Source organism: Macaca fascicularis, chromosome 9, assembly GCF_037993035.2.
Source record: "Macaca fascicularis isolate 582-1 chromosome 9, T2T-MFA8v1.1".
NCBI classification, from domain to species: domain Eukaryota; kingdom Metazoa; phylum Chordata; class Mammalia; order Primates; family Cercopithecidae; genus Macaca; species Macaca fascicularis.
Window position 1 is genome coordinate 9,451,231 of NC_088383.1, and position 27,257 is coordinate 9,478,487.

Below are 27,257 nucleotides of genomic sequence, written 5' to 3' on the forward strand. Positions count from 1 at the left end.
GCTTGGTAGATAAACCCTGCTATTCATTTTTAAGCTTCTTTTAAAAACATCTCATTCCATTTGTTACATGTCCACAGGAGAAAAATGAGATGTTCCTACCTGCTAAAGTTGCTTTTCTAAAGTCAAACAATTGTGTTAAGCCTTTTCTTATGAACTCTAATGGTTTGTGATTGCAAAAAGAGTTCAGACATAGTAGCCTGATGTACAAGTTTTTTTTTTTTGTTTTTTTTTTTGTTTTTTTTGTTTTTTTCCAGACAGCATTTTGCTCTTCTTGCCCAGGCTGGAGAATAATGTTATGATCTCGGCTCACTGCAACCTCTGCCTCCTGGGCTGTTCAAGTGATTCTCTTGCATCAGCCTCCCCAGTAGCTGGGATTACAGGTGTGCACCATTATGCCCAGCTAATTTTTGTATTTTTAGTAAAGACTGGCCACCATGTTGGCCAGGCTGGTCTCGAACTCCTGACCTCAGGTGATCCGCCTGCCTCAGCCTCCCAAGGTGCTGGGATTACAGGCGTGAGCCACCGTGCCCTGTCTATACAGGCTTTTACTACCTGGAGCTGCCTAGTGTTTTCACTTTGCATCTGTTGCTTCCTCCTGGGACTACAATACTCTAACTGCTTTGGATTAGGTGACCTTCCTAGGTCATGAGAGTCCTTAGCTTTTTGGCCTCTATTGCACAGAATCTTCTTCTGCCTGGAATCCAAGTCCTCATTTTTCTGCACCTGGGAAACTTCTATTTTCCTTCAAGAGGCAGATTCTGCCACTTCAGAAAGATTGTGTTTTGGTTGTCTATCTTCCTATGCCCATTTAGGAATTTCTGAAAAACAGATACATATTTGTTACAATACAGTATGCATATATCAAAATTTATTTAACCTTTTCCGTAATATTTAGGGAGTTGCCACTTTTTTTCTCTCCTATAAACATAACACAATAATTGTTCTCGCCCATAGATCCCTCTGATTTTTGCCGATGCTTTTCTAGGACAAATTTTTTTTTGAAATGGTAAGAATAAAGAGTTTTAATACTTTCCTGCCCTCAGTACACATGCCATGTTGTTTTCTATACAAGTTTATCTGTTTCAGTGTTGGATCTGTCTCCACCCTGGGTCTCATTCTCAACCAAAAAAAAAAAAAAAAGAAAGAAAGCAAAAGAAAAATTTTGCTTATTTTGTAAACAAAAGTGCTGTTTATATTTAATATAGATTTTTCTGATTAGTACTTAGGCTAAAGTTATCTTTCTGTTACTTATAAGTATCAGTATTTCTTCTTCTATGATTTGGCTTTTCTGGCCATTTGCCCATTTAGTTTTCTTTTTTAGAGCTGGGGTCCCGCTCTGTTGCCCAGGTTGGAGTGCAGTGATATAATCATAGCTCACTGTGGCCTTGAACTCCTGGGCTCAAGCAATCCTCTCACACCAGTCTCCTGAGTATCTGGGACTACAGACATGTACCACCAGCTAATTCTTTTATTTTTATTTATTTTTTTATAGAGGCAAGGTCTTCGTTTGTTACCTAGGCAGGTCTTGAACTCCTGTCCTCAAGTGATTCTCTTGCCTTGGCCTCCCAATGTGCTGGCATTACAGGCATGAACCACTGTACCCAGCCATACTGTTACCATATTTCATTGTACATTGTGTAATACTCTATTGCAGGCTGGGCACAGTGGCTCAAGCCTGTAATCCCAGCACTTTGGGAGACCAAGGTGGGTGGATCACCTGAAGTCGGGAGTTCGAGACCAACCTGACCAATATGGTGAAACTCTGTCTCTACTAAAAATACAAAAATTAGCCAGGTGTGGTGGTGGGCGCCTGTGGTCCCTCCCAGCTGCTCAGGGGGCTGAGATAGGAGAATCGCTTGAACCTGGGAGGCAGAGGTTGCAGTGAGCCGAGATTAAGCCATTGTACTCCAGCCTGGATGACAGAGTGAGATTTCCTCTAAAACAAACAAACAAACAAACAAACAAAAAAACAAACTCCGTTGTAGCACTTGAAAAAAATAAAAGAAACAAAATCTGTTGAGCTCTTATCATATTCCATATGCATTGCACTGATTATCTCTCCTAATAATACCACGAAGCAGGCACTATTATACCCATTTTAAAGATGAACAAGTTGATGCACAGAGAGGTTAAATAATTATGTAGAGTCACATAGTCAGTAACGGATAGGAAAGGGGTACAAATTCCAGCAGCCTGATCTGAGAATCTTCACTCTCAGCAGATACCCTCAACCATTTCACTTCTCCCTTTTTAACATCAGGTTTGTTGAAATATCACTCTTATTTAGTAAAATCCATCCTTTTAAGGTGTACAGCTCTATGCATTTTGACATCATACCATAATCAAGATACAGTCACACAATCACCCACTCCTAGTCAGCTCTCTTCCCTTTTCCCAGTCCCTGGCAATTGCTCCTGTGTTTTTTGTTAATATAGTTTTGCCTTTCCCAGAATGTTATATAAGTGGCATTGTGCTGATTGTGCTATATATGGTTTTTGAGTCTTCGTTCTTTTACCTAGCCTCATGCTTCTGAAGTTCTTATCTGATGTTGCACGTGTCAGTAGCTCATTCGTTTTTATTGCTATGTAGTATTTCATTGTGATGGATGTAACTTAATTTTTGTGGTGGTTTTCCTTTTATGTTTGTATCCCTCATTTATACTATGTGCCCTTTGAGGGTACCAGTGATGCCCTGGTCATCTTTAGGATCTTGACACAGCACTTCATGCTCAGTTGTGGTCTGTCGATTTCCGTCATAGAAATGAAGTAGTAAGGGACCATGACAAACAATATACACACTCATTAATAGTAAAATAAATGAAAGTTATTCAAATTTTAGATATCCATAGATGCCAATTAACCTAGCAAAGCAATAGACAATTTTTAAAAAAAAATCACTGAATGCTAGGATCCAGGGGACATACATTCATAGATGACTGCCATTGGTGGAATTTATAAATTGGTTTAATTTTGCTAGACACAAACCTGCAATGATGTAAAAGGAGATAGACACTCTTCTAGGCCTAGATCCATTCATTCAATTACTAGGCAGGTATGCAAAAGAGAAATCTGAGTAAAGATATATATAGCAGAACGATTTGTAAAGTCTCGCATTTTAAGCAATTCAAATACTCCCAAATTAGGAAATATGGAAGCTAACTACATATTCCAGCATAAATGGATACTATGTAGATTAAAAATGAGAATAACATGACTGATGTAACATGCAAATATATGAAAATAAGAAATTAGGATTGGTAAGTTTCTATTCATTTTTAAAATTTGTAAAATATATCTTGAAGAGTCATTACCCCAAATTACAAACACACACACACAGAGTATTTTTACTAAAGTAAGATAAAAAGAAATCTGTCTGTGGCAGGTTAGTTACTCAATCAAATGGTAATTCTGATGCTATGTAGATAGTGGTGCTGGAACAGAAGAATATCTAAAACATAGAGCACACCGTCTGATATTGTGGCCGAGGCATGACTATCTGTATATAATTAAAATTAAATGGAATCAACTTTACAGGTTTTTCAGGCCACTCTCCTTATCTGTTTACTCCCTCTTTTCTCATATCTAGGTTTCCCTCAATTGCTAGACATTTGGTGTGGAATTGCCTAGGTGAATTAATTAAATTGTTTTTATTCAGAATGAACAAAGAGTTTAATACGGATAGATGCAGTTTATTTTCTTTGAAAGTTTCATACTCGGCTGAATATTCACTTTCTGTTTGGTTCCAGGTCTTCCCCGTTTTTGGAAGACTGTGCTAGTTTGGTGAGTATTTGACAATTCAAGTTTCTTCCACATAGAAGGCATCAGAATGACGTTTCCTAGGAAAATTCATGCTGCGGGCACAGGCTGTGTGACAGTGAAAAGACAATATTGGGTGCTCTGGCTCCATCCTTTCTGTCCCCTTTCAGAACATGTTTTAAACCTATTAAAGACATTTTTCTTTATCGTGAAAGTTAATTTTGACTCTCATAGATCGACAGATCAGTCATTTGTTTTGGTGATGAGCACTTTTGCAATATTTCTTGTGTAGCGCTAGCGAGAACCTGATAGTACTTCTCCTAACAGTTGAGAAGACTGAAGTGTTGAAAACAACTTGTCGAATATAAAAGCAAGAGCCCTAGATCTTCGAGAAAGCACATCTTTGCTCTTACAGTCAAGGCTGGCTCTCAGTAGGGCATATCTACCCTGCTTTCTGGCCCTGTCCATGAGCACTCTGGATCTCTGCAACAGGGCAACGTAATGAACCAGCCGTTGGTGTTACCTGAGAGTGAAGAGAGAAAGACACATAATGAACCATGAATCACAGGAGCTCGGGATGTGAACACTGAAAGGGAGGATGGCTGATTCTAATGAGCCTTGAATAAGCACCATATGACTGCTATGAAGGTAGGAGATCAGGGGTAACTGAAGATTACCCCTGATTGCTTACCCATGCAGTTTACCATTGATGTTAGGATACACTACATACCCAGACCTGAACCTCACAATCTTCTTCTATAGCATTCCAAAAAGTGCTTCATGAGGTGCATTCAATGAATACATTCAAAGGTGAGGCAGAATAAGGGCTGACTGGAGCAGACTTCATTAGGAAGATTTCCTGAAACAAACATGATTCATGAATTTTTTTTTTTTTTTTTTTTTTTTTGAGGTGGAGTCCTCCTCTGTCACCCAGGCTGGAGTACAGTGGTGTGATCTTAGCTCGCTGCAACCTCTGTCTCCTGGGTTCCAGCAATTCTTGTGCCTCAGCCTCCCTAGTAGCTGGCATTACAGGCGCCTGCCACCATGCCTATTTTTTTTTTTTTTTTTTTTTTGTATTTTTAGTAGAGACGGGGTTTCACCATGTTGGCCAGGCTAGTCTTGAACTCTTGACCTCGGGTGATCTGCCTGCCTCGGCTTCCCAAAGTACTGAGATTACAGGAGTGAGCCACCAGGCCTGGCAGTGATTCATGAAATCTAACAGAACAGAAGAGGTAGAATATTTGGGGATAAAGGGAAATATGCAAGAGGAAGGGAGAGTACATTTTCTTTCTTATTTATTGAGAGTATATCATGCACCTAACCCTGGAGACGGTGTTTAGGGATCAAGAGTAACTGAGGTAAGTTGGTGAAAGGAATGGTCCTGTCGTGAAGGAGATTTCAATCTTACGGGGTGCCTAGGCAAGTTGAAGTCAATTATAAGAGTGGGAGAATGTTCGTTTGAGCAATTGTAGGGCACTAACCAGTTGATTATTGGATGTGAGTTAATAGAAAAATCTTCTAGGAGACATTGGCAACTAAGTTAAAGCTTAAAGGAAGGGAAGAGATAACCTGGGTACCAGGGGCTCTGGCTGCCATGTGGAAAAGTTTGGATGTACATTTCATCTTACATCCCCCTTACAGAGGGAAATGGGGACGCAGTGAAAGATCCTAAGCCAGGAATTGATAGGATTAAGTTTGCATCTTAAAGGCGTTACTCTGGTTACAGAAGAGACAATGGATTGGAGAGAGACAAACTGAAGGTATGGATAGTTTGAAGACTGTTGCGGTCATCTAAGCAATCAACGAGCCAAGCCATTGTCCCGATGGAGATACAGGAGTGTGTGCGAATTAATGAGATGGACAGGAGACAGAATCGCAGCAGTGCATAAGGCTTGTAAAAGAGTGAGGCAAGACTAACTCCTAGGTTTCGGGTTTTGGCCATGGGATAGATGACGCTGCGTGTCCTGAGCTGGACAACACAGGAAGACTTGTGGGTTTCAGAACAGGAGGGGTAAGACAGGAAGAGGCAAGAAGCTTAGCTTTTCTTTTCTTTTCTTGTTTAGTTTTTCTTTTTCTTTTTTTTTTTGGAGACAGGGTCCTGCTCTGTCACCCAGGCCTGAACATGTTCACTACAGCCTTGACCTCCCCAGCTCAAGTGATCCTCCTGTCTCAGCCTCCCAAGTAGCTGGGACTACAGGTGCTTACCACCATGCCTGGCTAAATTTTGTATTTTTTGTAGAGATAGGGTTTCACCATGTTGCCCAGGTTGATCTTGAACTTCTGACCTCAAGCAGTCTGCTTGCCTTAGCCCCTTGATTTTCTTAAATTCAAGATTCTTGTGAGATATTCATGTGGAGATGTCTTACAGGAAGTTAGTAATGATGGAATGGCAAAGAGCTGAGCTTATGAGAAAGGGACGTGGATTTGAGAGTGATGAGAAGGGTCGGAAAAGACTTTGAAGAGATATGGAACCAAATGATGGATTCAGGAATGTAATTTATGCTAATGTAGAGTTCTTGGAATTACAGAGAGGAGAGGTTGATATTATCAGTGTCTGCTTATATTAATCCCTAAGAATCAGAACTTTAATGAGGCTTAAAGAAAAGTTTAGGAGGAAGCAGTGGTGCTAATTAGACTCAAAGCTACAAACTAGAACAGGAAAGACATCTCATATTGTTGCTGTCAGTAATTTTACTTAAGCCATTTGCTTCTAGATAACATCAAACTTCCACCTGTAAGGTGAGGATAGCAGCCTGACCCACAGCACCGTTTAAAATTGATCATAACATACCTTAAAATGATCACCAGTCTTGATCATTTCAGGAGTTCCTCACTGCATTTGATATGGGATTTCTAAAAATAGTGTTTCATTTGCCCAACTAGGACCATTCATATTTGTAAGGTACTTGACATTGTATAAACACCTTCAAAGACATTACATCATTGGATTCTCTCAGTAATCTAGTGAAATAGGCAAGAGAGTCATTATTATTCTTTCAATTTTACAGATGAGAAAACTGGGGCTGTAAGAGGTGAAATGACTTGTCCAAGATAAGTCACCATCTAGTAAGTGGCAGATCTGGAAATATATCTAGTTAAGGCATCTGGACTACAAATATGATTACAGTTTTTACCATTATTCCATAACAGTCCATCACTTAGTCTTTGGATTCAGATTAAATGATTTAACTAGATCAACTGGACTATTCAGATTAGCATATGTATGAGACAATCAGCCACACGCAAGCCATTGGGTAAGGTATTAGAGAGACACAATGACAAGTACAAGACATCTTTGGGAACTGAAAATCTCCTTGAGGCACATAAAAGTGTCTGATCAATTGCAAATAGTAATAGAGACATAAAATGATAGCAATAATCCAAGACATCTTAAAATGTTGGGGATGGACCATCAGTACTCTATAGATTCAGAGAGAAAGTCATTTGCACAAACTTCGTGGAGGAAGCATGACTTGAATTTAGCCTAGGAGATAATCAGAGAGAAAAACGAAAGCAGCTAAGGCCAGGACACACAGGGCACAATGGCAATGAGAAGGGACAATCAAGATTGCTTGACAGGGAGTAGAACCGGTTGGTTGGAACAGATGTTTTATGCAAAGATGTTATGTTGAAAATTCTGTAGAGGTAAAGTGGGCTGTTGTTAAAGAGCTTTGAAATATTAATCTAAGAGGGTTAGTAAAGTTTTTTTTTTTTAACCTGCGTTGTTTTATCAGATTCTTTTTTTTTTTTTTTTTTTTTGAGACAGAGTCTTGCTTTGTTGCCCAGGCTGGAGTGCAGTGGCATGATCTCAGCTCACTGCAACCTCTGCCTCCCAGGCTCAAGCGATTCTCATGCCTCAGCCTCCAGAGTAGCTAGGGTTACAAGTGGGCACCACCACACTCGGCTAGTTTTTTTATTTTTCAGTAGAGATGAGGTTTCATCAGATTGGCCAGGCTGGTCTCGAAATCCTGACCTCAACCGATCTGCCCGCCTTGGCCTCCCAAAGTGCTGGGGGTTACAGGCGTAAGCCACCATGCTTTGCCAAGATTAGTTTTTAAAAAATCACATGGTTAATTCAGTGGAAGATTTCTGAAACTTCATGTACTGATTGATTCATTTGTTAAAAATTAATCTCATTTTGTTGTTCAGTTTCCTAACCACAATGAGGGAAAATCTTCCGTCCCCCTCTATTAGAAATCAACTGCATTTAAGTAATAAAAGTTAAACATAGAATTGATGTGCTATTTTCTACTAAATTGCTGAGGTTTTCAAAAAGCAACCTGCTGAGGATCTTTGGAGAATGTTTCATCTGCTAATGGAGAACCTCTCTTCTTTGGGGACTTTCCTGAGAATTTCCTTGAGGTTAGCTCTCATTGCATTCAATGGATCAAGTACTAACACATTGAAAAAGACAACTTTTTCCAACAAGGGAAAGCAAATGTCAAAAACTGACAAAAGAAGTCAGAAAATGTGGCAATTCTTTGGCTTACAGTTAGAGAAGATGATGGCATCCGACATTTTAAGCCACCTGTTTAAAGCACACACACATCCCAGTACTTAAGGAAGCTAAAGCTGAGGCTACTTTAAATCTTATCAAAACCACTATCAGAAAAAGATGACAAAAAATACTGTATGTTTACTGATAGCTCTAGTCACCATTCATGTCTGACAAATTATATAGCCAGTAGACAACTTTGGGTTATCTCCTGGAGATATCAGTGATGTTACCACATTGGCGATGGCTTAGCCTGAACAGTGAGAAGAGGCTAAAGGCTTCTGTACCGACGTCTGATTATGTAATATTCGACGTGTGCCAAAAACTTCTAATCAGGATAAATGAGTTCTGAGCAGTGAAAAGAAAAATGCATTACCTGTGCTAGCATAGATCCTGAGACGCTTATCAGGAAACACATTTCATGGTCTCAAAAGAGCTCTGTGGTTCTTCTTGGAAAGGCGAGTACTTTCCAACTAGACAAAGGTTTCACTATTACTTGGTGCAACTGAGTCAGGCACTGTTTTGAAAGTAAACTGAGTAAAAGTAACATTCATTTATACAAATTGCAAATCCTTCTGATTCCACGGAAGAGCTAATTTCCACATTCAGAACACATGTGAATTCTTTGGCAGGATACACTTCATTCTACTCCAGCATGAAGTTAAATTAAATCATCCAGAGTAACCAATCTGGGGAACTGTCTTTTTAAAACACTATTTTTTTCTTCTTCTTCTAACAGATCTGGGTCCTATAATACAGGTAATATAAAGATTTCGACTTGAACTACATAAACAATCTTTCAACCACAATGGACCAACAGTAATTCTGAGTGAAGAGATTTATTTCTTGATATATATATTTTTATTATTATTGTACTTTAAGTTCTAGGGTACATGTGCACAATGCGCAGGTTTGTTACATACGTATACATGTGCCATGTTGGTGTGCTGCACCCATTAACTCGTCATTTACATTCGGTATATCTCCTAATGCTATCCCTCCCCCTTTCCCCCACCCCACAACAGGCCCCAGTGTGTGATGTTCCCCACCCTGTGTCCAAGTGTTCTCATTGTTCAATTCCCACCTATGAGTGAGAATGTGCTGTGTTTGTTTTTTTGTCCTTGTGATAGTTTGCTGAGAATGATGGTTTCCAGCTGCATCCATGTCCCTACAGAGGACATGAACTCATCCTTTTTCATGGCTGCATAGTATTCCATGGTGTATAAGTGCCACATTTTCTTAATCCAGTCTATCTTGATGGACACTTGGGTTGGTTCCAAGTCTTTGCTATTGTGAATAGTGCCGTAATAAACATACGTGTGCATGTGTCTTTATGTGCGATTTATAATCCTTTGGGTATATACCCAGTAATGGGATGGCTGGGTCAAATGTTATTTCTAGTTCTAGATCCTTGAGGAATCGCCACACTTGGCTCTGGGATAACTTGTATGTATATTTTCATTGTAAGTGACTTTGAACCTTTGGTATCTGGCCTCTAGAGTTTTGGTGGCTGTGTCTATTTTCAGAAATTTTCTTATGCTACTAACAATAGGGTTATCTGAGATACAACTGAATCTTTTGTGCTAGCAAAATAAAAAATAAAAATTAAAATTAAAAAAAAAATAAAAAACTAAAAAAAATCACATCTTGGACCAGTTCTGATCTGTGGGCTGCCAGTTTGCAACCACTGATTTAGTTCTAAGTGAGTTACTCATGGACATATAATTCGTTGGTGACAGAGGTAGATCAACAACAGAGGTTCCCCTAATTTTTAGCCTTAAATTTTCCCCATCATATCATGCTCCCAATTTTATTTTATGTATTTCTTCTCAATCAAATGGCTCTGTACCATTAAATTGTGTTTTTAGGAAAATCAAATCTATCTGTTTTCCAGGTTGATTTCTTTCAATAAAACTTGGATTTATAAAAATGCTCATTGCCTTTCTTCTATTTCATAGGAAATGTTGAAAGGGCTTCATGCTTGATTTTAAGTTAAGATAATAAAGTCACAAAAGACATAAAAACAATGTGTGAGCAAATGTCTTTGCCTGCTGTCGTCACAATTTTTATTTCAGTAATTGCCTGAAATCAATGCTTTGGTGAAGGAGAATGCAGGTGGACTAAAAATGGAAATGCGCTGCAATAATTCCGTAGTGAATTATTCACATTGTGAATACTGTTGGTTATCCACCCAACACCTGTGCTCCTGTACTCATTAATTAAGAACCTAATTATACATTCACCCTTCCCTCTGATGACTAAGGAGCAGATGACTTCCTTCTACACTGTGGGAGCAGATCATGCTTAATCTGGGACAGTAAGTGCAGGCACTTCTCTGTTTTCTCTTATTGGCCCAGGGGTAGGTCTATAGTAGTAGACCCAACAGACTGATGGGGGCACCTACACCCAGTGCTTGAGGGAGAGCTATCTCTCTTGCTCCAGCCAGACATTAACAAGAGAGCTTTGTAGTTCTAATTGCCATGGGCAGCCACCTGATGACCATGAGGGTGACCAACCTTAAGGTGAAATTGATGCCTGTAGGGAGGTAAGACAGAAAGAAACACAGTCTTTGTTGACATGATTGTGCTGACGATCATACTGAGCCTGGAGTCCTCCTTTCACTCTCTGAATTTGCAGTTATGTGAAATAGTAATTTCCTTGAGATTTAAGCTAGTTGGTGTTGGAGCTTTCTACCACCTGCTGCTGAAAAGGCCATTGCAGACATTCTAAAGCTGCTAGAAGAGTGTGAGGAAAGGTGTGTCCACTTGTTTTGCCTTCTCCTCTGTGTGTACAATGGAAATCTGCAGTGCAGGAGTGATCTTAACCATGTAGAAAAGCACTGGTGCGGGAGGCAGAAGCCTGGATTCCAGTTTGGGCCCCGGCATATTTGTGTTTTCTATGATGTTGGATTAAACACTTAGCATCACTTAGCTTCTTTTTTTTCTTTTTCTCTTTAAATGGGCATAAAAATACCTGCCCCAACTACCTTATAGGGTTTCTGTAAGAATAAAATAGGATAATGTCAGTGAAACTGCTTTGAAGAGTATAGGCTCTCTGTCTCTCTCTCTCTCTAATATATATATAATGTTTATTTATATATAATATATACGTATATATATAATATATAAATATATATAATATATAAATATATAATATATAAATATATATAATATATAAATATATAATATATAAATATAATATATAATATATAAAATATAATATATATAAAATATAATATATAATATATATTATATATAAAATATAATATATTATATAAAATATAATATATAAAATATAAAATATATTATATAAAATATAAAATATAATATATAAAATATAAAATATCATATATTATATATAATATATAATGTATATTATATATAAAATATAATATATAATTTATATTTTATATATATATTTTTTTGAGATGGAGTCTCACTTTGTTGCCTAGGCTGGAGCACAGTGGCGTGATCTCGACTCACTGCAAGCTTTGACTCCCGGGTTCACGCCCTTCTCCTGACTCAGCCTCCCAAGTAGCTGGGACTACAGGTGCCCACCACCAGGCCCAGCTAATTTTTTTTTACTTTTTTAGTAGAGACGGGATTTCACCGTGTTAGCCAGGATGGTCTTGATCTTCTGACCTCATGATCCGCTCACCTTGGCCTCCCAAAGTCCTGGGATTACAGGCATGAGCCACTGTGCCCAGCCTCAATATAGATATTTTGAGTGTTAATCACCCACTCCTATGAGACAGGCTCTTTAAATATGTTTCTGATGAAATCATCACAACAAATCTTGCAGGTGAGTGGTGGTATCCCCAGTATATAAGTGGGAGAAACTAAGCCTCAAAAAGCCTAAATACTTTGCCCATGGCCACCCAGATGGCAACCAATAGAAAGAGCATTCCAATCTGGGTCTATCTGACTCCAAACCTGTACTTCACCCACCATGCATCCTATGTAGTGTGATGAGCTGTGGTTGGAAAGGCCTGTCAAAATCCTAGATGCAATTAAAATGGGCACCGGGAATTGCTATTACACCTTGAACACCTCCTCTCTCCCGGCTCCGTGCTTGACCTCCCCAGTCTCATTTGCTCCCCTCAACAGCCTTGGGAGGTAAGGCATTACTATCCACATCTTATAAATGAGAAAACGATGTGCAAAGTTCAAATATCTTGCCCAAAGTTGCATAGTAGGCAAGTGATTGAGACAGGATTCAGACCTTCATCTAGGTCTCCCAAAGTCTTAATTGAACCCATTACCTCCTAGGTTGGAAAAGAAGCAGGTGATGTGGGGGCCAAGGAAAGAGATCACTATTATTGAGGTAACCGTGAGTGTGGCTGGGGTTTGAAGTCAAATGTACATAGGACAGCCCTGCTGTAATCAGTGCTGGCTACCTGGGTTGTTACTCTCTAATAACACCAATAGGTAGTACACAGTTGTTACTCTCTAATGGCACTAATAGATAGTAAATAGATGTAATGGCACTAATAGTAAATAGATAGTAAATAATAGATAGTAAACTCTAATGGTAAACTCACGCTTACCATTGAGGTGTAAGCATGAATGTGGCTGGAGTTTGAAGTGAGACGTACACACAACAGCAGTGCTGTATCAGTGCTGGCTCCCTGGGTTGTTACTCTGTAATCCCGTGTCAGCTTTCCTACTGGGACAGAACTGTTTTGCACAGCCCTACCCCAGTCGGTGTGGCGCAGGGAGGCCCCACCAGGAGAGACCAGAGAGGGCCAGCAAGTCTGGGAGAGACCTGAACAACAACCAGGGACATTTTTCCCATGAGAAAAGCAACCAGAAACTGATAATCCCCGAGCCTATCACATGCTAATAATTTTTGATACAAATAGTTTTCAAATTGATCACTGCCTTAAGCAATACACTAAATGTAATTCAAAAGTTTTTAGTGACTTGGCATCCTGGTTGTGCACAGGTACATTATTCTGTGATAGCAATTGTTTAGTCTGTCTTTCCCTAATGCCGGACAACTTGCAATCACTCTGGCTCCCAACGCATTTTTTCTTCCAGCATTCTTTCTCCTTCCTAATTTGGGCATCTGATTTGCTGTAGTCTGAGAAATCGAGTAAATGCGGTTGTTAGAATTGCATGTAAAATAGGAATCAATGAAGCCTGTGCAACTAGCAGTGTGGTGGATGAGATTTGGTAAATAAAATCTGATGAGGGCTCTGTGGCTGCAGGGATTTTGGGAGGTTGGGTAATCAGTTGCATTCCATATGATAGGGTTTTCCTGAAGACCCACCAAAAGAATTCATGAGGTCACTTGGTCCGACCCTCTCATGCAGTATATGAGAAACTATGACTCAGCTAATAACAATGGCCAATATTTATTGAGTACTTATGATGGTCGAAGCAATACTGTACACGCATGATCTCATTCACTCCCCCCTCCCTGCCATCACAGCTCTGTGGACTAGAGATTGCTACGCTCATTTCACAGATGAGAAAACAGAGGCACGAGAAGGTTAACTAACTTGCCCAAAGTTACACGGTTCATAAGTAGTTGAGAGAGAGCTCAAATCCACACAGCCTGGTTGAGCAGGGCCATCGTAACCACTGTGGGCAACTGGAAGTGGCTTGCCTGAGGCCAATCAGGAAATCAGAAATCAGTGAAGTGTAAAGATGAGAATTCAGGCCAGATGAGATTATCAGCCTAGGAGTTGTAAACTGTGCCTTGATGTCTAAATCCGGTGTCACTACACACACACAAACACACACACACACATATGCACACAAACACACACACACAATACACAATCATGCTGGTTTACAAACTCCCCAAAGTTATCTGTCAAATCACCTAATATCCCCCCTCACTCTCTCTTTATACCACGTTATAGTGCTTTTCACTACAGGTGAGTAAAGGATTAGATGGGATTTTGGCTGTTTGGAATTCTGCTCTTTGCAAAATGACCAATGAAAATGTGAGAAAGAAAATACCAGGAGAAATCATCCTGAGGATTAGCTTCATAATGAGAAGCCAAAATCAGTGTGTAAAAGTTTTGATTAGGTGAGTAAATTTAAACATTTTTAAGAGGATATTTCTAATCAAACATTTATCAGCAGTCAATTACAACTTTCCAGTCTTTTCCAAAGCCTTGTGATTGAAGACCCCTCAAATTACTACCTTATTTTTTTTTAATCAAATTTTAAAAAGTAAAGGCAGGATTTGCATCAGGACTTCTCCCTCTTCTGAGGTTGTCTCAGCAGGGGTTGTCTTAAGTGTCTGCTTTACTGTGTCAACCCTATACACTTACTTGTCAGCGATAAAGTAAATGGTATAGCCTGCAGTTCTGAACAGACACCTCACCAAAGATCTACAGATGGCAAATAAGCATATAAAAGGCGGCCCATGTCATCTGTCCTCAGGGAATGCAAATTAAAACAACCATGATAAACCACTACACACCTGTTAGAGATGCTAAAATCCAAAACCCTGAGCCCTCATTCACTGCGTATGGAAATGTAAAGTGGTCCATTTGCAGCCACTTAGGAAGACGGTTGGGTGGTTTCTTACAAATCTACACACACTCTTAAATTTTTTTTTTTTTTTTTTTTTTTTAAAAGATGAGGTCTTGCTTTGTTGCCCAGGCTGGTCTCAAACTCCCGGGCTCAAGCGATCCTCCCACCTCAGCCTCCTAAAGCGCTGGGATTATAGGAATGAGCCACTATGACTGGCTAAAACCAAATATATCCTTACCATGGATCCAGCACTCATGCACCTTGGTATTTGTCCAAAGGAGTTGAAAAATTAAGTCCACACAAAAACCTGCACACAGATGTTTACAGAAGTTTTATTCATAATTGCCAAAACTTGGAAGCAATCAAGATACCCTTCAGTAGATGAATGGGTAAGTCAATAGTGATCCATCCATACAACAGGATATCATTCAGCGCTAACAAGAAATAAGCTATCAAGCCACCAAAAGACACTGAAAAACCTTAAGTGCATATTACTAAGTGAAAGAAATGCATCTGAAAAGGTTGCACTCTATGTGACATTTTGGGAAAGGCAAAACTATGGAGACAGTCAAAAGATCAGTGGTTGCCAGGGGTTGGGGGAGGAAGGGAGGAACAGGTGGAGCACAGGGGACTTTCAGGTAGTGAAACTATTCTGTATGATACTACAGTGATGGACACGTGCCGTTGCACATTTGCCCAAACCTACAGAATGTATGACACGAAGAGAGAGCCCTCATGTGCACTGTGGACTCTGGATGATGACGGTATGTCAGTGTCAGTTCATCCATGTAACAAACAGACCACTCTAGTGGTAGATATTGTTAACTGGGGAGACTGCGGGTGTAAGGGATCAGGGAGCATATGGGAAATCTCTGTGTCCCCTGTTTGTTGTGACCCCAAAACTGCTCTGAGTAAGGTCTATTTCAAAAAAAAAATTTCCTCAGAAGCTTTTATGAATAGCTCAGAAGATCTCTACTGCACAGGATAATTATTGCTGTTGATAAAAATTTCATTTAAGTTTGCAACTCTGCAAGGTTTCATTTTGGCAAATCAACATTTTGCATCAGTAATGCGTATTTCTTTAGACTTCATTTACTGGTGTTACAATTTTGCAAAGATTTCCAGTAGAGCATTTATTTGATCACATACGCATACATACATATATGCGTGTGTCCACATGTATGAATGCATGTGTCTGAATTTGTACATGTCTTTACAAACACATACATACATGTGTACCCACTGTATTAGATCTCTGGTGGTCACTGACTATTTACATGCAAATTTTGTCTGTCTCGGTTGTGGTCAATGGTAGTAGCAAACAGAAATCAGGATGTGTGAATTAGGTTATGTGTAACCATTTGCCATTTGCACTGTAATTAATTTTATATTCCATGTATCAACAGTATGTAAAACACCCTCTCTCATTGTCCCTGGAATCTAGGGCTTCTGCTCTGTGACTCCTGGCGGTGGGACTTCAAATCTGTTAACAAACCAGAACAGGAAGTCCTGGCCAGAGCAATGGGGCAGATACTTGGGTACAGCAGCACTTAGACCAGTCCAGGCCACTTCCTGTGCAAGCCTGGGAACCGCATTCCATCACGTGCTTTGTCTACCTGCTCTCCTTCTCTGAAGTTAGGAGAGAGAGAGAGAGAGAGAGAGAGAGAGAGAGAGAGAGAGAGAGAGAGAGAGAATCAGCCTGCAGGAGAGGAATCCTCTGTAGACACATGCTCGGATGGTTCCCAACCTTCAGGAGTTCAGTGGCTGATTCATGCATGTATTTGGAGGTGCCTTATCTAATTATAACTACATGGCTGTAACTGTCTTCTTTCAGCCAGTGTGCCTATCCAAGTTTCCATCTCTGTATCTGCTCTAACAGATCTTTCTAAAATAACTTTCACCATCACATGCAAATGTTCACTTTGAAACCTGATAATTAAGTCCACGGAGCACTAGCTGATGTATTCGCTATTTTCCAACTGGAGTTCTGTTCAAGATATCATTTCATAGCATTGCGGTTTGTTTTGATGGGAGAGTGGGAACATTTATTTGCTTTGTGAAGTGAGAGGAGGCACCTAAATGCAAGATACATCTGATATTGGGGAACACGGGGGGAAGCGCTCCAATAACAGTTATAAATAGTAGTTGCTATTTATCGATCATCTACCATACATCGAACTCTATGCCGGGGGCTTTGCATACATTATCGTAATCATCCCAAAGACTGTATAAGGAAGGTTGTGTTGTTTCCACTATATGGATGAGGAAACCAGGACTCAATCCTTCTTGGCTATGAAACGTATTTTTTGTTTTCTTTTTTTTTTGAGACAGAGTCTCACTCTGTTGCCTAGGCTGGATTGCAGTGGCGTGATCTTGGCTCACTGCAACCTCTGCCTCCCAGGTTCAAGCCATTCTCCCTACTCAGCCTCCTGAGTAGCTGGGATTGCAGGTGCGCTCCAGCACTCCTGGCCAGTTTTTGTATTTTTGGCAGAGATGGGGTTTCACCATGTTGGCCAGGCTGGTCTCGAACTCCTGACCTCGGATCATCCGCCTGCCTCGGCCTCCCAATGTGCTGGGATTACAGGCGTGAGCCACCGCGCCTGGCCCATATTTTTTTCAAAGGAGGCTTTAGACATAGAAAATTTGATACATGGATTCAGATTCTCAGAGTTTAATGTGGATTTTGGAAAATCATTCCTCGAGTCTGTTTTTCCCACAACTCTTTTGTATTTAGAATTTCTATTGGATCCGATTTTACAAGTGTGCTGAATGCACCAAAATTTTACTACACAATGTACCTTTATTGTTTTCAGTGGAGCATGGGATTAAGAGTGTGGATCTCTAGAATCCAACTTCCTGGCTTTCAATTCTGACCATGCCACTTCTCTGCTCTGTGAACTGGGACACAGCAACTAATTTCTCTGTGCTTTCATGGTCTGGTCTATAAAATGGGAAATTATGGCTAGCACCCTCCTCAATGAACTGTGATGAGGGTGAAACGAGTCCATGTGAGCCACGTTCTCAGAACTGCATTTGGTATATGGTAAGCAACATGTTAAGTAGGTTATTTTTACTTTAATTCACAGGCTTGGTTCCCCAGTTCCTTCCAAGCTACTGGAATGTCCCTCTTCCAAATGTAAATGTGAACAAGGGAAAATACATTCTTTAATACATGCCTTGTTGCATTTTGAATGTTCAGTTGCCATTGAGAACATATCCCTTCGTTATAAAAGGAAGTACTAAAGAAAAAGAGCCTGTGGTCCTAAAGGGCCCCCCAATCTCAGACAGCTGATTAGCTGGATTATCTCGTCAAGGTTGTGAGAGGAGTGGAAACAACAGGAGCTTCCAGGGCCATTTCATTGCTTTTGTTAAATACGATGAAAATTGACCAACTAGTAGCCCATGGCAATAGGTTAGTCAAACTGAGACTTGACTAAGAGGCTGATCATAATAATGTAAGGAGAAAAATGAGCAAGACATTTGAATGGCAAGGTTGTGTGGGTGGCAGGCTTGTTGTTGAGGTAACTGATGTTATAACTTTATTGCAAGCTTATTTCAGTCAAGTGAAATATCTCCATGACAAGCCAAGACAGAGCTCTGCAACAACAGACGCTTACTGTTCTGTTCGTTCATTCTTTCTCTTTCATTCTTTCTCTCCCCTTCCTTCCTTCCTTCCTTCCTTCCTTCCTTCCTTCCTTCCTTCCTTCCTTCCTTCCTTCCTTCCTTCCTTCCTTCCTTCCCTCCCTCCTTCCCTCCTTCCCTTTCTTTCTTTCTCTTTCTTTCTTTCTTTCTTTCTTTCTTTCTTTCTTTCTTTCTTTCTTTCTTTCTTTCTCTCTTTCCTTCTTTCTTTCTCTCTCTCTCTTTCTTTTCTCTTTTTCTCCTTCCTTCTCTTTTTCCTTCCTTCCTTCCTTCCTCTCTTTATCTCTCTTTCCATTTCTCCCTCTTCTCTCCCTTCTTACCTCCCCCTTCTTCCCATTCCTTCCTCCTTCACTTCTTCATTTCCTCCACTCCTCTTTTGAATTTTGGATAATCAGCTCTTCTATTTTCTTAAAATAAATAGCCATCGAAACAACTTTGGTAACACAGGCATTATAGGCAGCGACAAATGTGTAGGTGTTCATGTGCCACAAAGGTTAAAGAGCTTTAACTTTTCAATTGTCAGCTTTAACCCGATAATTCCTGTCAGCCCTGAATTGTGAAAAATGTATGGTAGATAAATTGTCTAAATGCATTAAATCAATGTAAGTAACACGTAGAGAATAGTGGAGAAAGTTTGGGCTAAAATGGCTGCACATAACAAAGAAACATTAAAAAAATGACAAGTTGAATGTAGTCTCCACTTCTTCATTAACTTTGTTTTGATGAATCTGTGCCGACTTGTTAGAATTACCATTGCTGTAATATTGGAATGGTACAGTAAGAAAAACAGAGTGTAATTATTCATGCACTCAGAGACTCCTGAGACATCCCGCTTCGTTTCTTTCTCTAGAAGTCAGCAAATTCAGCATCGAACATTCTGACAGGGAAGAAATAAATCAAACCAAACAAAATTTAAAAACCTAACACAAGAAAATATCTTTTAATGTTTGTTTCTGTTGCCCTTTCCTCTATGATGATCTCACCTCTCAGGTTTTCCTCGGTTAGAAAGTATTTTAAATGAATTAAGGAGAGTCACAAACGAGATGTCAGAGCAAATTCTTACATCAGAAGTAATTATTTACCCACCTCCAAACTCCCTCAGATGTTGAACTGTTCAAAATCTGATTTATTTCTATCCTAGTCATCTTAGGAACTTGCGATCTTACTTTCTGAGCAATCACACAGGATGCATTTATTGCTTTAGTTATTACTTAAGACACATAACCCTCGCATGTCAGGGTTTTTTTTTTTTTTTTTTTTTGCTTTTGGGGCAAAGACTTTCTCATGTGTAAATCTTATTTACTTGTGAGATGAGCAGTCTGGACTGTATCTTATGCTGATGTTTCTCCTTGCAACAGTCTCCTACATATCATAACAGGCTTCTCAATAGGTCTCTGTACGCCTTGACCTCTTTCTCACGTGAGTCTGTGCCCAGCAACATCAGGACAGCTTCCCATTGGCAGGGGCTGAGTGGTTGCCAGTAACTATACTTTTTTTCTGTCAACAAAAGGAGGAGGCAGTGCCGGCCCTGTTTGGGATTCAGCCCTCCTCTTGTGCTAATAATGTGATGTGTCATAAACTGGGCTATTCACACATTCACACAAGGAGCAACCCTAGGTTTGTTTTTCTTGGGAACCCAGGAGAAGTGACACTCTTGTCTGTAAATTCTCACCGAGTTACACATGACCTTGTTCACACCAGGACATGGTAGGGCTGAGGCTAGAAAGATGAGAAGAGAAGAAGATTCTTGGATTGTGGTCTGGTCTCTCTTCCCTCTCTCCCACAGCCAAATCCCGGCAAAGGAGAAAGAGGCAGGCATAGCTCAAGGGTGAACATTTATGTTCACAATGAATGAGGCTCTCGGGAGGTCTAAAAATGTAACCCTCTGTCTAGAGAGAGGGGGAAACATTAGAGCGGCAGCTATGTCTTCTTTTATTCCCCGTTTGGAAACAGAGTTCAATCAATGCAATTGACTTCAACCCATGAATATCATATGTACATTTTTCCAGGCTCTTAATTTTAAAGCCAGTGTTTGGAAATGCTCAGTGATGACATACAGGTGACATAGAAGCCAACGGCCAAGGTTGAATTTATCCCCGAGTTTTCAGGTCACCTGCTCACCGTTCCAAGTATCTGATTCCAAAGCAAATAGATCTGATTCCAAAGTGAAATATCGTATAGCTCTTAGGATCTCCTTTGGGGCATTTAAGCTAAGTCAAAGGACAAGAAATGATCTACTGCACAGGCTACCACTGCAGTCAAAGTCACTAAAATTTCCAGAGATGAAATTTTTATTTCATTTCTTTTGCATTAAATCATTCATAATGGGCCGGGCGCGGTGGTTCACGCCTGTAGTCCCAGCACTTTGGGAGGCCGAGGCGGGCGGATCACGAGGTCCCGAGATCGAGACCATCCTGGCTAAAGTGGTGAAACCCCATCTCTACTAAAAATTCAAAAAATTAGCCAGGTGTGGTGGTGGGCACCTGTAGTCCCAGCTACTCTGAGGCAGGAGGATAACGCGAACCCAGGAGGCTGAGCTTGCAGTGAGCAGAGATCGCGCCACTGTACTCCAACCTGGGCAACAGAGCGAGACAACATCTCAAAAAAAAAAAAAAAATCATTCATAATGGCTTTTCCCTTGTGAAGTTTTATGAAAACGACAACTATTTATTCGGATATGCAGATAAAACTCTAGTAATTTCTATTCTCTGCATAATCGTTCCTAGGTCTTTCTGTGATACCGATCAGCTTCATTCATCTGAAAATACCTGACAGCTGCTGTGACCAGAGTCAGCTCCCTGGGCCTCGGTTTCTCCATTTGGAAGAAGGTGATGTGAAACTATTGATTTATTAAATATTACTATCTTTTTTATTCATAAAAACAGAGAATTACTATGAGGAGTGCTAGTAACAATGTATTCAGAAGACTTCCCTGGGCAAAATATGTAGAATATTAATTCCATATTGAGAGAAAAATCTATTCATCTACACCCCACTACTTCCACTTTATGCCTATTTGGTAGAGATGGGGAATGAGAAGCTACATTTGACTTATGAGACCTATTAGTTTAGAGAAACTTGTATTACGTGAAATTTTTATGAACCGACCTCCTCCTTGTACTGATGCTGTTTTTTAAACTTGTTTATTATGGAAACTAGTGGATAGAAGGCCTGGATGATTTCATGTTCTCTATAATAAATCAGAGTTATTAATCACCATGGTGTGTGGTGTAGCTGGTTGCAGTTTTCTCAATCAAAGAGTGAAACAAAGTAATTTTTATATGCTATTTTTAGGCATTTTTGGCTCTATAATGAATATTATTTTCAATATAAAACAGTAATTCAGAAAACAAAGCACTGTATTTTTGTGACTCTGGGCTATTTCATCTCCCTCAAAGCAACCTATGTTATAAGCTCTTATCTTTAGAAGTTCTGTTCTTGCAAGGCTATTCTACAAGAATGCACACTTTGCTTAGACTCAAATCCATATGACATATTCAATTCATTATGTTGGGATTGATACTAAAAAATGTCAAATAGTTATTGGATAATTACATATCATTAGAAGATAATGTTTTTCCTTTAGCTTAACATTATTTAACAATTTTTTGACTGCTATGTTTGAAGTTCTTGAGTTACAATTTTTAACCTAGATACTCCTCTAAAACTTTTGAGATGGCTTTTAAAAATGTTTGTGAACCAGGTACGGTGGCTCACACCTGTAATCCCAGCACTTTGGGAGGCTGAGGCAGGTGGATCATTTGAGGTCAGGAGTTTGAGAGCAGCCTGGCCAACATGGTGAAATCTTGTCTCTACTAAAAATACAAAAATTAACCCGGCCTGGTGGCACACACCTGTAGTCCCTGCTACTCGGGAGACTGACCCAGGAGAATCACTTGAACCCAGGAGGTATAGGTTGTAGTGAACCGAGATCGCACCATTACACTCCAGCCTTGGTGACAGAGCAAGACTCTGTCACACAAAAAAAGAGAGTTTGTATAGTCCTTGAGTGTTTAAATGGAACACCAACTGCTGGTTATTGTGCTCATCTATATCTACATAACAGAGCTCAGAAAGTCTCTAAGGAGAAAGAACACCACGCTTCTTGGAGCTATGCAATGAAGACTCTTTTCTCTATTCTTCTTGGGTATTTTGTGTTGTCAGCATTGAATTTGTTTCAGTTAAGTGGGGAGTCACAAACTTCAGCTGGATTTCCCAAACTTGTTTGATCCTCACCTGGGGTGTCTTTAAAAAATGGAGTGCTTAACAAAGGCCTATGTTCAGAATTTTCATTCGAGAATTTGTTCTTTAGGTCTAAGGCAGTACACAGGAGATAGTTAGGATCAAGCAGATTTGCAAATAGTGTCATTGAGGAAAGCCCAGGATCAGCTAATTCTGCATGATGATCTCATTTCCAAGAATGTACAAATCAACTGAGTTGGGCAAAAAATAATGTTTAAAATAAAGAATGAAACACCCTACACAAATGCCATAACATTGGAAGAAAATTCATCTTTCCTTTTGGTCCTTGCAGAACTGTGTGTTTTTAGGAGCATATTGTCAATCTGCAGTATTAGGAACTATAAGACCGTGCAACGCTGATTCTCCTTACAGTTGCTATTGATGAAACAATTCCAGACTGGTTGTTAAAATGACCAAATTCGCTCTTTCACTTGCCTCATGGTCCAGGTGCTTGGCAGAAATAGACCCAATGACCATTTTTAATTTCAGTTGCTAGTACTCCTACTTCGTTTATTATTGATAATATAGACACTCTCTGGGAGTGTTTTCAGAATTTTCAATCACTTGTAAAATTCTGGATTATGGTGGCTACGGGTGAAAATGGCTATATCTCCATAGGTGACTTAGTGAATATGGAACTGTTGTTCTCAACGCTCCAGCCCTTCATTAGGAAATCATGGACAAGCTTGTTTTTCTTGCCTGGGTTTACCACAGCCAAGCTCACGTGGCTGGAGACGAAACTGCCTTCTTTAAAGCACACCGAAAAAGTTTACTGTATGTTTTCTCCTCAATTTTCACAATTTTATTGGTCTTTAATAAGCATTTTCTCAAGAGCTTGGCAGTTTCCAAATGTTTTAAAATCTTTTTTTACTAGCGGCTTCCACGACACGCCTGTGGAGTGGGTCTGTGCTCTCAATCATGTTTTTATGGGACGTGTATGAGCAGAAACGCAAAGAGGAGAGCCAGAATCCCACTTTTAAGCTCAGTGCCTTACTTTAACCCACAGGGAGAAAAGGAGGACTTGCCTGCTCCTTCATGTTTCATGTGCTATGAGCAGCTTCAGCGATGTGGTTTCAACAGGCAGGTGCTTTCATTTCATTCTGTTTCTATTGAAAAACCTCCTCAGAAATGCAATTGATGGAAAATTTGGGAAAGTCGATTCTACAACTCATAAGGATGAATGTATTGCTTAAAAGCTAAGCTAAACAACACCAAACTTTAAAAAACTACCATGTAATTCTGGTTGTAGGGAATAAATCCCACAATATGATTTCTCAGTATGGATAGGTGACAAATTAACATAATGATATAATGACTTGTGTACATCTATTCTTTACACGAAAGGTGTTTAATTTACTGAAATACAAGCTTGTGATTAAGATCTAAGAATTTTCTTTAATAACTTTCTGATTCTTCAGCCCCCTTCCTAGAAGCAATCCTTTACGTTTGGCCTATTTAAGCTCTCGCAAAAACTATTCATCACAATTCTATGTGAGTTCTGAATATTTCTTTATTTAACCATCTCCAACTTAAAATTTTCTTTAGTCACAATTGCATCACTTATTGGGCATTTGAAAACTTGAGTTTAAAGACCTAATAACCCCTTCATTCCCCTCTTTCTTTTACAACACTTCAGATACATAGTTGTTAGGAAGCGGAGTTATTAACTCTAAATTAGTTTTTTTAAAAAAACCTAAATAAGTAGCTCTTCTAGTAAAATTTATAAGTTTGTAGAAGGCACAGAGAGTCTGTCTTCTCCAATAAATATTTGAATTAAGTGATAGTAGTTTTTTACCTATTAAAAAATGTTTTCAATAAGAAGCAATGTTTTGATAAATGGAGGAAAAAATTCAAATTACATAAAGCTTTGTAAAATTGTTTTCATTATCATATACATTTATTTTTAGAAGTCTGACTTTGTTATAGAATTATGTTATTTTTGTGATGTTAAAAGTTAAATTTATTTCTGCCTTAGTTAAACTAAATCTAAAACTGCTTTTCATTATTTGCTTTTTATGTAGAAGGTTAGAAAACAAATAGTCCAGCAAATGAGAGTTCAATGTCAATAAAAAGTCTCCAATATGTATAACTAATAACTATTGAAAATACTTTTATTGTTAATAACTTGTTAATTGAGAAAATCAATTTTATTTATCAGAGCAAAAATAAAAATTCATATTTAGAAAAATTTCATTTCTCTTTTCCTATTCATCTAGTCCATAGATCAAAAGCAATCAAAACATGTATTTTGGGGAAATATACAATTATGTATATGAATTTTGCTTTTATATAAAGGTAAAATGTAGGACAAAATAGGTTAAAGGAATTTTTGAATTTTTAAATGCAACTACACGTATTATTAATATGTATTAGTGTATCTTACTTTGTGTCAATAATATTTTTACTTACTTCACACATCATGAAGATTTTATATTTATCTCAAATAATGAATTTCAGAATGATGCAATAAAAGCTGACCTACATTTTAGAAATTATTTTACTGAATAACTTTTGATGGTGATATTGTAAGATAAGATAATTCCGGAGAAACACCAATAAACTAAACTTTCTTAAGAGGAAGTTGGTGAGGCTTTAATAAATTAAATAGAGGCAAATTCATTCCACTATAACTTTTAGAACAAGTATACTGCACTGAGATTAATTGTTCTTTTTTGTCTGCCTCTCTTTTAATTAATTTTAATTATCATCATCATCATTCAAAATTTGACATTCCTAATACATTGTCTTTTCACAGAACTTTCCTTGTACATCAAAGGATGGGTTGAGGGTGCTGTCGACCAATTCTATTCCTCCGATCTCTTCAAACGCAGAGTCACCCAGGCTCTGACAGTTTTGACACATGCATAAGGACTGGCTACTTTGCATTTTTTTTAATATGGCAGAAAATTCGAACTAATATTTTGACAATAAACACTGAAATGAGGGGCAATATTTCTTTAGATTTCATTGAATGGAAAAAGAATGAGAAAAAGGAAAATGGAAGTAATCTTCGACCTTGTAGAAAATGGGTGAGTTCCCTGGAACTAGGATCGGCTTTTACAACATCCTCCTCAGCCCTTCCTTGTACAGTGTAGGATTTTGGCTTTAAGGTAGAGATTTCTGTCAATATCATAGGATCTAATCATTCAATGCATCATTCAAGAATGACAACAATAAAGATATAATTAGCCGTCATTGTAGTCAAGTTTACTACATTTCCCAGTAGGAAGCACATCTGTGTTTTTAGTCCCTGTGAAACTGAGGTCCAGTCTATAAGGGTGGATTGCACACAGATCTTCCAGACGAGTGATTATTTTCTAGGGCAAAGGGATGGATCTTGCAGAGTTAGTTTTCCTGCAGTAATAAGCCTGATGGGATAAATCCAAACGCGCTAACCCTGTATCTAAGGAACCCGGAATGGTGAGTGTCACTGAGACCCATCTGGTAGCCGTGATTCAACACACACCTTAGCGGCACTACCCCAAAAAGAAACATGTTGAACCCTTCCAAAAACTCATTCTCAAGGCATGCACATGCAAACAAAGAGAACCCCAACACTCACAGTTCATTTGAATTCACAAGGGGAAATTTTCGGGATGATGGTTGCTTTGACGTTGTCTTACTGTTGCAGAAGGAAGTCAAACCTGTTTTTAATTGCAAAACCAAATGGTTTATGCATGGGCTCTGCATGCTTGTGTGAACATGTTGCTTTTATAACCCCCTCCCCGCTCCACGAACACGAGACTAGGCTTGCCAGCATTGTGTTTGAGCGTGGTCACATTTAAAATGAAGAGCCTTGCAGGGGTTTTTGAAGGTGAGTGGGTGGGGGGGGGATGTCAATCTGTCAGAGATGTCACCGTAAGTGGATCTATCTGCCTATGTGTTACCACTTGCTAATTATGGATTTGGGTGATAATTGTCATACGCTTTGCCACAAAATGTGCAGTAAAATGCATTTTCTGGGGGTAGAGGGTGATGTGCGGAGAGGGCCGAAGCTAGGCTCTAAGGGCTTGTAATCTACAGATTGAAAGGCTGTGCTGTAGGATTGTCTTACTGTTTAATGTTCCAATGAATACACATATTGTTGTGTGTGTCGGGTTGCTTTAGGCAACATTGCTGGCATTCCATTTTAGGAACGATGTGTGTACGCAGAACCGAGTCTGCAGAGAAATTTCTCTTCATATGGCCATAAAGGGCCTTCAGGAATACTGTCTCCTTATGGGTACTGTCCTGGAGAGGACTAAGAAAGAAGATCAAATAAATGGCTGATGAAATAAGGAGCTTCCTTGTGTTTGTAAGTAGCAGGCCAATCACATCAAAGCTCAGTCTTGGAAAAACTTTGAGATGGGTCTTAAATATTTGTTGTTCCAAAGATTACTTACAGATAAGGAAGAGAAAAGCCAGAGAAAAAGGCCAGTGATGTATGAAGGAAATCTATGCTTTTTGCAAAGCATCTACAAAAAAAGGCATAACCTAAATATAGTTTCTGCTTCTGCGTTCAGTCCTTGAAGCTATTGCCACCACCAGCCACTGGTTGATTCATGAACTGTCATTATCACTTCATCTCTACTCAATCTCTGATCACTCTTCCCTCATCTGTTCTCATCTGCATATGTATGCGTACACACACATGAA

General features: G+C 39.2%; 1 long non-coding RNA gene across 1 annotated transcript; it reads right to left on the reverse strand.

Annotated features, from left to right (window-relative positions):
* Positions 1-3,630: 3,630 nt before the first annotated feature.
* LOC135964927 (uncharacterized) lies at positions 3,631-26,268 on the reverse strand. The gene is made up of 2 exons (XR_010577670.1): positions 26,185-26,268; positions 3,631-4,278 (listed from the first exon to the last, which is right to left on the reverse strand). It is a non-coding gene; the product is annotated as an uncharacterized lncRNA (long non-coding RNA).
* Positions 26,269-27,257: the final 989 nt, after the last annotated feature.